Source organism: Bison bison, unplaced genomic scaffold (assembly GCF_000754665.1).
Source record: "Bison bison bison isolate TAMUID 2011002044 unplaced genomic scaffold, Bison_UMD1.0 scf7180017864361, whole genome shotgun sequence".
Classification (NCBI taxonomy): Eukaryota; Metazoa; Chordata; class Mammalia; order Artiodactyla; family Bovidae; genus Bison; species Bison bison.
In genome coordinates, this window is record NW_011494933.1 from 1,025,551 (window position 1) to 1,035,643 (window position 10,093).

The 10,093-nt window shown below is 39.4% G+C and overlaps 1 protein-coding gene across 1 annotated transcript in view; it reads right to left on the minus strand.

Moving 5' to 3' along the window:
* NDST3 (N-deacetylase/N-sulfotransferase (heparan glucosaminyl) 3) overlaps window positions 1-10,005 on the minus strand; it is a 182,278-nt gene extending 172,273 nt beyond the window's left edge. Inside the window, exon 1 of the mRNA XM_010855234.1 lies at window positions 9,918-10,005. The gene's annotated coding sequence lies outside the window, so the exon portion shown is untranslated. The remainder of the gene's footprint in view (window positions 1-9,917) is intronic.
* Between the last annotated feature and the right edge of the window lie 88 nt (window positions 10,006-10,093).

Here is a 10,093-nt window from a genome sequence, read left to right on the forward strand (position 1 = left end):
GTAATTGCAGAATACTTATAGGATAAATATCTTACTTATCCTATAAATTATATATCGTACTTTATTCACTCAAATATTTAGGGAAACTGTATCATTCATTCAAGTAATTATGAGATAACTCTCTTTTTATTTCAAATATAAGTCATCAGCAGAATGAATTTCTTTAAAGGGTCCCAAATTATAAGGTAGAGACAGTAACTTGAACGCAAACAGTAATGTGTGGATTGTTGATTAGAGACAAATGTCTGTCACAGGATAAGAGGAAAAGAGACACCACGGCAAGTGGGGGTGTCTGCAGTGTGGGGAGGGGTTGGATTTGGGCAGAGGCTTGAGGGATGAGGGTAAATGAATAGGCATTTGAGACAGAGGAGATTTTACAGAGGAGGAATGAGTACAGTATTGGGCAAGGGACACTGAAGAGTTGAAGGAAAGAGTAAGGAAGACCTAAAAAGTAAATCGTATAAATATGGGTAACTCAGATCATAGAGATTAGATAACATAGAAGTTTATTGTCAAGAAAGCCTTGTAGGGAACCATTAAATTTTTCCTGATTTGAGAAATAAAATGAATTAATCAAGAATGTAGACGATATCACAGGGCAGTGTGAGAGCAACTCTGGCAAGCCAGCGCAGGCTCATTTCTTACAGTCCAAGCACAAACTGTTTAGTGATCACAGAGCAGACAGAACATAGGCATGGATGAGTTTGAGGGACAGCTGCAAAGAAAGGAGGTGCTGAACTTCATATGTCACCGAAGGTCTATGGGACACCACCCTTGGCCAAGAGAAATGCCATTAAGGGATCTGACATGTTCCAAAAGAAATCCTACTCTTTTAAACATTTCCCCACAGGTTTAGATGTAATACAAGCAAATCAAAATTACCAGGACAACAGAGTTTTCATTGTAACTGTAGCTATTTCATTTTGAAAAGTAATTGCACTTTTAAAGTTAGGTACATGTTTATGAATAATACAATAGTCTGTGGTACAATAGCAGGATATAAAATCTCACATCTCTCTAGGCCCCTGTTTTAGTTCTAGCTGTGAAGTGCTTCTGAGTGGATACAAAACCTGTTCTCACTTTTTGCAGTTCAGATAGCAGTGTCTCCTAGTTTGTTCCTATTGTCAGAAGTGAAAGGCATGTAATTCACAAAATTCTTACCTGTGATGAGACAGGGTGGTGAAGTGTATTTTCTCTCACTGTGTAGGGTAGTTACGAGAAATCTATCAAAGCTGCCTCCTCCATTAGCAGGCATAAAATACTGAAAAACGTGTGAAACAACAGCCAACTCTGTGTTGCAAATAATGAGTAGGGATTTGTGCTGTACAGACTACGTCTACTACAAGTTTCAGAAGAAAGAGCAAGAGAGAAGAATGAAGCTTAAGAGAGTCAGTGGTACTTTCTAAGAGACATGGTGCTTGAGGGGGGCCTAGCATGATGGGCAGGATCTGGGTATAAGGATGTGGCGTACATGCCCGGCATAGAAACTTGGCAAGGATGAAATGCAATGATTACAGTGCATTTATCTGAAGATCAGTCTAAACTAATCATAACGCACTATGTATTGGACTGAAAATGGAAATAATGTTTCACTGAAAAAGTGCTGCAGATTAAAATGACTGTGAACACAAAAGCGTCGACTGGGAAACAGCATTGGATGTATCTGGACAGAAGAGAGACAATAAAAATAGGGTTTACAGATGATTAGTGTAGCAGTGACACCCAGAATGGACAAAGAACAATAATACGAACAGAGAGAGTACGCGCTGCATTGCACGGAGTGAAGAAGTAGGTGGAATCAGGACACTCCCAGCAAAGACGCTGCTGCACAAGCCAGGGAGGGGCGGTCTGCGTCCAGACAAAGGTGGTTATCAGAGAGGATGACAACAAAGAGGGGCCCAGGAGGAAAAGAGAAATGGACGTGATTACTGGTGGGGGCGGGCGTAGGCAGGCTTGGGGACTAGGAGAATGACAGTGCCGGTAATGAAAGCACCATGGCACAGAGTGGAAACTGGCGTGAGCTACTGCTGGACACTTAGGGTTCAAGCAGGTGACCAAATGATGCGTGAGGCGATAGCAAAATCACAGTCTTCTACAAAATAGTTGGATGCTGACAAACAAGAAAGTCGAGGAAATTGACTAGGGTCAAAATTGGTAGGTTGCAGGCAAATCTCGATATGGTGCACAAATTCAGTTCTTCAGGAAACTCTTTCCGACCAAGTTCACTCCTCTCCCCTTTAGGCCAGGTCCCCAGATTTTATACTCTAATTATAATCACTTTTCCTTTAAGGCCTCTACCAAAGGCTTACTATTATTAGCAACATGATTTGTTTAAGGTCTCACTGCTTTTTCAGACTGAAATTTCCAAGGGTAGGTTTCATATTATTCCCAGTGATCTTTTAAACAAGACACGGCATAAAAACATTTTGAAAGGTCAGGAAGATCAACAAGGCAAACGCTTCAGTATAGTGACGACTGTGTTCCTGAAGTGCTCTCACAAAAATATATTAGAAAGTACAGACTCTGCATGGTCTGAAGGGCTCTCTAAATGACTGAAGAACAGGCACATGAGCTTGTGGGTCAAGAGAGTTTCCATGGACACCACTGACTTAAAGCACAGAGCTGACAGCGATGGTTGAACTTGGCTACCTATCTGACCATGATAAGGAATATGCTGAATGACCAAGAAACTGTATATGAAACTGAGAATATCAACAAGCCATTTAGGCATGCAAAGTTTTAGAACAGTCACAACAGACAACAGGAAGTTACAAGGTTGGGCTGGTTATAAGCATCACCACCTCATTAGGATATCCTATAGGGCACACTGAAGCAAATCCCATCTGTGGGCAGGGAGGATGCCAGCAATAGCAGCTCAGCTAACATTAATGAACACTTACTAGAAGCAACACAGTCTGAGGCCCTTTAAAGGCTAAGCAGCCTGCCCAAGGTACAACAGCCTGCAGTAGCTGAACTGATTTAGAAGCTGACAGCCCACATTCAAGATATCATCCACCCGGGAAGGCAACTGCAAACACGTCCCTTTCATGCTAGGAACATATAGGAAGTGGATATCAGGCAGCTCTTCCCTTTAGATGCTGCAGTTTCCTCACTAAAAGTGAGATACTTGTGGTACCTACTTAACAGGGTTTTTTTTTTTCACATGCACTAATTAGTCATTTTATTCTTTTTAAAATTATTTTAATTGGAGGATGATTACAATATTGTGATGGTTTTGATGAGGATTATGAAATAAAAGTGTAAAAGTCTCTTAGAAAATTATCTGGCACAGAGAATGAATATCCTAAATGTTACCTGTGGTGGTGATGATGATGATATAAATAACATAATAAACGAGAGAAATATCCTGAAGATGACCAATAAAGATGTACTAAGAGTTTATAAAAGGATAGCTAGAAACATGTTAGTATAAGCAGCGTGGTGGGAGGTACAGAAAGTCCACTTTTGATGCAGGAATCTAAAGTCAGATGGGTCTCAGAGCAGAGGAAGAAGCCCCCAAAGAGACATGATCAGCACTGTATCCACCCTTGGGCTTCTAATTCCTCCCCCTTCTCCCAGATGAGCTCACACACCCCCTGGCTTTCATTACCAACGATGCTCCCCCAAATTGCAAGTGTTTATTTGGAATTCAAACCTCTTTCCTCTGAGCTCCAGCATTTCAAATTGAATTACTGACTTGGTATAATAACAATTTCCAGTAACCATGCCCTTTCTAACGACAGTCCAGCCACTCCTTGGCTCCACTGGAACTGTGTCACAAGCAAGCCCAACCTGTCCGTAACCAAACTTGCGACCCACCCTCTAAACCTGTCTCCATCTTCCTGCAGCCATCTGGTGGCTCCTCTCAACACCTTCTTTTCCCGCACTCCTGCCTATCGAAATAGACCCAAGTGCTCTCATTTCCAGCTTCCAAAACTCTCAGATGCAACGTCCTTCTCTCTTTCCCGGCAGGGTGCCTCTCACTTGAACCACCTCAACAACTAGCCCTACCAGAAACCCTCTCAGCTCCCTCTCTACTTTTCTCAATCCAGCATCAAAGTACAACTCTGATTTCCTTCCCAGCTGAAAATCCAGTGATGGCCAGCCATCTCACTTGCTGATGAAAACTCAAATTCCTGTACATATCCCGCAAGACTGGAGGCATGCTCCCTTCTGCCTCTGACATCTCAGGCCTGATTCAGGCCTGATTCTATGGATTACTCTTACGCTTGGGCAGGAGCTGGGCCTGAAACTCTTTTCTGACCTAGGATGCTCTCACATGCTGGTTTCTTTGTCTGGAAGTTTGTTCCGCTCTTCTCATTTTACTTCATTCTCCAAATCCTGTGGCTCTATGCATATATGTCCCAGCCTCGCAGAAACTTCCCTGCTTCCCTGATCTGCCAGGTCCCCGGAACACACTCTCACATCACTATCTACTTGTGCTCCGCAGCACATTCCAGTGATAATTAGTCGTGGGATTTTCTGGGTAATATTTCTTCACAGTTTGGAAACAGCTGGAAGCACCTGTCCTGTTCACTTCTATACCCTTAATATCAACACAGTGCCAGAAGTGACCACATCCCACTGAATACGTGACAGATGGGCGAAAAAGAGCCTCTACTAAATTTTACAAATGGTAGCTGCAGTCACAAACTAGGGCAGTCATGAAGTAAAACCTTCTCCCATGAATGGATACCTTGATCAGTCACACTGGCCTCCAACAGTCAGGGTGATAATACAAATACTGTCAATGGCAGTGACCACCTTGACCACAGCCATAAATCAGACACATCCAGAATGTACCTTTTATGAATGAATACCCATTTTTCCCTCTTCTGATAGTTCTCAGAATTCAGAGTGGTTAAAGTTCTTTTGCAATTCATCTGTTTTTAAGAAGGAAAACATCTGTTTTTCACCATGGGAACATCAGCCAGCCATTATTTAATTATCTACCATTAATGAAAGACAGAGGGAACAATTATTTTTTGGGAATCACAGGCCATTCTACATACATAGTGAAGAACTGACTACATACAAACCTACACTTTGCAAAACATGGTAAAATCTGCAGGGGAAAGCACCTACTTGTTCCTATAACCTATCTTTTTTCTTCCATTCTCTCCCACCATCATTCCAAAGTAAAAATCAATTTCTAAATGAAATAGAATCATGTTGGCAGCATAAGGAATGTGAAAAAAAAGATTGCCATCTGGAAAATGAGTATTAATAACTAAAGAACTTCAGGTTCTAACATAAATGAAAGATATTTAAAAGATCTTGACAGTATTCCTCTTTCACGAAATTAACCATATTTTATAGTATTGAAAAATGCATTGAGAGGCCTCAAATACACTGCATGGATTTGCTAAAAGTAATTTTAGCAATATTAAAGATTGACAAAGAACATGCTTTTGTCTGAGAAAGAATGTGTGAAATTGTGTCATATTTATTGAACCCTGCTGTGGTAGGCAAGTAATTTGCTGATTTGCATGGACTACAACCAAGAATATACTCTTGTCTCTAGAACTGGGCTTTTCTTTTTTTTTAAAGCTGGATGAGAGAAAAGCTGCACTGATGGGGGTATTAGCTTTGTTTAATACATTAGATGGAAAATGACTTTCTACTGCAACTTTCCCTCCTTTGTACTTAGAAATTATGAAGGAAGGAATCCATTTGTTCACTTCCCCCAGTGGTGTGCCAAACAGTGAGGCAAGAGAAGAAAACTCTCCCAGTGCTGCTTGCTGTTTCTGCCTCTGTGACTTACGGGCGATCATGTCTGCCTCTGACTTCTTAAATTCAGCTAGAATGTATTTATCAATGCACGCCTAACAGCGGGGCACTGTGCCTGCTGCCAGTGCAGCCTTCAGCACAGACTCTAACCTGTGCCGCTTTATCCTTCTCCAGAGACATGGGGACAGAAGATGTTAACCCAGTCTCTCACTGTTTGCCTGGACTGGAAGATGTAAAGTTACAGATCAGTTTTTGGCTGGGTTTGAGGGCAGGTTACATGAAGCTGAGAGGCAGAGGCAGTCAATCTGCATAGAGAGGATAAAAAAGAGCAGAGAGGAGCAATAAAAAATACGATAGGGAGTCCTGAGGAGGTCTGAGGTCCTGGTTCTCTTACTCACTACCCTGTGGATGCATCAATGAAGAGGTAAGATAAATTACTCTTCTGTTGTCATGGGCAGCTTTCAGAACAAGTGAAACTCAACCCACTTGGAATAGCAAGAGAGGAGAAAGAAATCACCTAAACTAAATACAGCTCATTAAGGAAGGCATCACATGTAATGGTCCTGGGAACTGCTTTAAGCCTGGCACAAAAGTAGGTGCAGAGTAAATTTTTCTTGAATAAATGAATGATCATTTCATACATAAGGGGAGAGGTGGTAGAAATGACTGGAGTGGTACATGAGTTTCCTGTGTTATATCAAGAGGTGTATCAAGCACAAATATTTGAAGCCTATGGAGAGAAAATGTAATTTAGTTGTTAAGGACATGTGCATTGGAATCAGAGTCAAACTGAATCCCGGCTTTACCACTTGCCAGGGATGCAATATTTGACAGGTAGATAACCTCTCAGTGCCTCAATTTCCTCATCTGTGAAGTGGAAATAATTACAGTATCTACCTCACATAATCTTTGTGAAGATTACATGAGCTAAAAATATATAAACTGCTTAAATGGTGCCTGGTACAGGTGTCCATCCTATGAATGTTGGCTGTTATTTATTTAAGATTTTTTGATGTGGACCATTTTTCTAAAAGTCTTTATTGAATTTGTCACAGTATTGCTTCTGTTTTTAGGGTTTGGTTTTTTGGCCCCTGAGCATGTGGGATCTCAGGTCCATGACCAGGGACTGAATCTGTACATCCTGACTTGATGGAGAAGTCCTAACCACAGGACCACCTGGGCAGTCCTAACTGCTATTATTATAACCTAGCTGTTATTCCAATAACACATCTACTACTAAAATTCTAGATAGTAGCACTTAAGTTTAGTTTTGCATTATTCTTTAATTTTTTTCACGTCTCATTGTCCAGTCCTCCAGAATAACTTCCACAGTGTTGGGCAATACAGAGGACAGGAAAGGATCTCTGAGACCCTTATTTTCCAGGTGAGGGACAGAGGCCCAGAGCCAGCAAAGGAGTTGTCCAAGACTAGAGCTCTCATGGCAGAACCCAGCCTACAAGCCAGATCTAGCTTCAGGTTATTCTCAAACGCTGCAATCAGAGAAGATTTAAAAGGGAAATGTATGTAAAATGGAAACCCATCAGTGAGATGCTGAAAGGTTTTAGTACAGAACTCTACTACCTGACTTTTTCACAACAGGTGGTGAAGAGTTGGGCTTCCCTTGTGGCTCAGCTGGTAAAGAATCTGCCTGCAATGTGGGAGACCTGGGTTCAATCCCTGGGTTGGGAAGATCCCCCGGAGAAGGGAAAGGCTACCCACTCCAGTATTCTGGTCTGGAGAGTTCCATGGACTGTACAGCCCATGGGGTCATAAAGAGTCGGACACGACTGAGCAACTTTCTCATACACAAGCGAAGAGTTACATCTCTCAGTAATTTGCAGGAGTTTTTGTGAAATAATTTATTATATATAATAATTGCAGAAAAGTAATTACAGAAGGGCTTGACATTCTCCTAGTTATACAACTTACATGAAATTGATGAGCAATGTTTAACGCAATATGAAGGGATAAATCACCCACTGTGACATCCCAGAGCTGAGAATATGGTTTTTATTAAAAGCAAACAAGCAGCCAAATAAACCAATTGGTTTTCTAAAACCAATTCTTTGGGTATTCTAAGAGAATCTTCCGTTATAAAACAATTTTAAGCGTTCAGACTAGTTATCACCATAATGCAGGCCGTTACTGTAGTGGCCTGGTAGCGTCCTCTAATCTGGACAGCTGCTCAGAGTTCATGCATTTCATTGTAGATGCTCGTCTCCAATAGTCACAGCACAGGACAGGCAGACTTCCACTGTCTTTTCTCTGCTGTCTAAACTGTTGAGCAATTAGAAACCCAAGGCATTCATTTAGCTGAGAATAGTGTTTTTATTACCAATTCTAATTCCCTGTTTTTGTAGCACAAACAACAAAGTATTTTATAGCTCAGATTTTATTTAGATTTAAAAGTTGCCATTAATCACCGAAGAGCAATTGAGACTCAACCAGGATTCAATGAAGTCATAGAAGATTCTCTGAATTAAATGAAAATTTTGTAATTTCTTTTGTTATAAAATTCTTAACTGACAAATCAGCCTTTGAATATAAAGATTCTAGCTCATAATAACTTCTTCAACAAAATATATACTGTTCAGAAAAAAAGAACCTCAAATGCCTGGTTATCTCTTCCACTGTTGTTTTTTTTTTTTTAACAAATCTTTCAGTCACAGCACAAATTAGTCTAACATTTGCTGTAATCTTCAGAGACAATACTGTTCTCAAGGAAATGTATTAAAAGCGAAGGGAAGGAAAGGGAAAGGGTTAGTCGCTCAGTCATGTCTGACTCTTTGAGACCCCATGAACTACTGTAGCCCATCAGGCTCCTCTGTCCATAGGGTTCTCCAGGCAAGAATACTGGGTATGCTATAACTCAACTACACTGAACTATAACAAATCTCTCTAGAAAGAGATAAAAGTTTTGTTTCATCTAGAATAGCTTATTAACATGAGAATCTTTATTCTAAAGACTATGAAGAAAATTAACTCATGTGACCAGTTTAATATCAATATTTGCTTATACAAAGAAAGAAACCTCTGTTTTACCATCAAGACCATAAAGAAAAACAATAAAAATATCAGAGAAATGGCAGATATTGTCTGTGTTAACAGGAGAAAGAAAAGGAGAAAAGCTTCTGTTAAGGCAAGACTCCTGATATGTTCAGTACTATTTTCCAAAAGAATGTCTTTCAAATTTATTTTTGAAATCTCCTTCTCAAGTTTAATATTAATAGGGATCTATGGCTGAAGAAAAAGGAAAAATTTGTCCTTTAGCTGAGTATCAGATGTTTGGGAGTTTCTCTTCCACATCATTCTGCTCTCTTGTGGTGAACAGCATTGTTCAATAGTTTATAACATATTTTCTAAGAAAAATAAAAAGTGGATTTGAGATCAGTTTCACATGTGTCTTAAGATTTGATTTGTATTTTAATATCAAGATGTAGCTGTTTACATCACTTAGGAGTGATTTCCTTAAAACTGTTCCAGATTACATATGTTGCTACAACCAATATGTTTGTAGAGAATATGGATAAATTTCAACTTTAAATGAGTTTGAGGCTTAAGTAGTTTCCAGATATTAGAAGAACTAGTTAGAAGATCATCTAGGTAAACCCCTTAAAAAAATCTTAGTTCTTTTATAAAAAAATGTAGATATATTAAATGGACTATATATGTATTTTCTTTTAATTGTAAACTTCTGCGTTCAATACTTAGGGTATTTCTTTCCAGTTGCATTTAATGTTATTAACTGTATAATTTTAAATGATATTTATAAAATGAATTGCATCAAATAGAAAGATTTGTTGAGGATCATTACTATATAGATAGGTAGTTATAGTTTAAATCTCCAATGTTGCTTACAAATTTCTAGTCCAACAAGCAACAGACATATGTTCTGTTTAACAAATCTTCTGAAGAATAATTACAAGTTGTTGGTGGAAATCTGAAACAACTGTAAGAGATCATTGCCTTAATACTTGAATTTTATAAAAGAGAAGCTTTAAAATTAAGCCAGGGTAAGACATTTCTTTGTTTCACTCATTTTAATTAAATGCTCTATTTCTTCTATAAGGATAAAATTAGGCACATGTTCAATCCTGAAATTCTTAGCTCGATTGTAAACAAAGTTGCTATTCCTACATTTATGAGTTATCCATTAAAGTATAGTATAAATAAATAGATACACTTACCTGGTATTAAAACGGAAAGAGCTGCAAACGTTTCAGAAAGTTTCAATAGATAGAAAAGAAACTGAAACAGCAGTATCCACTACCACTGGCTCAGGCTTTTTGGCTTTACAAGTGGCAGATACTACCAGTCCAGGCCCCGTACCCTTGTTATGTAACATCTCATTAATATTAGCCAT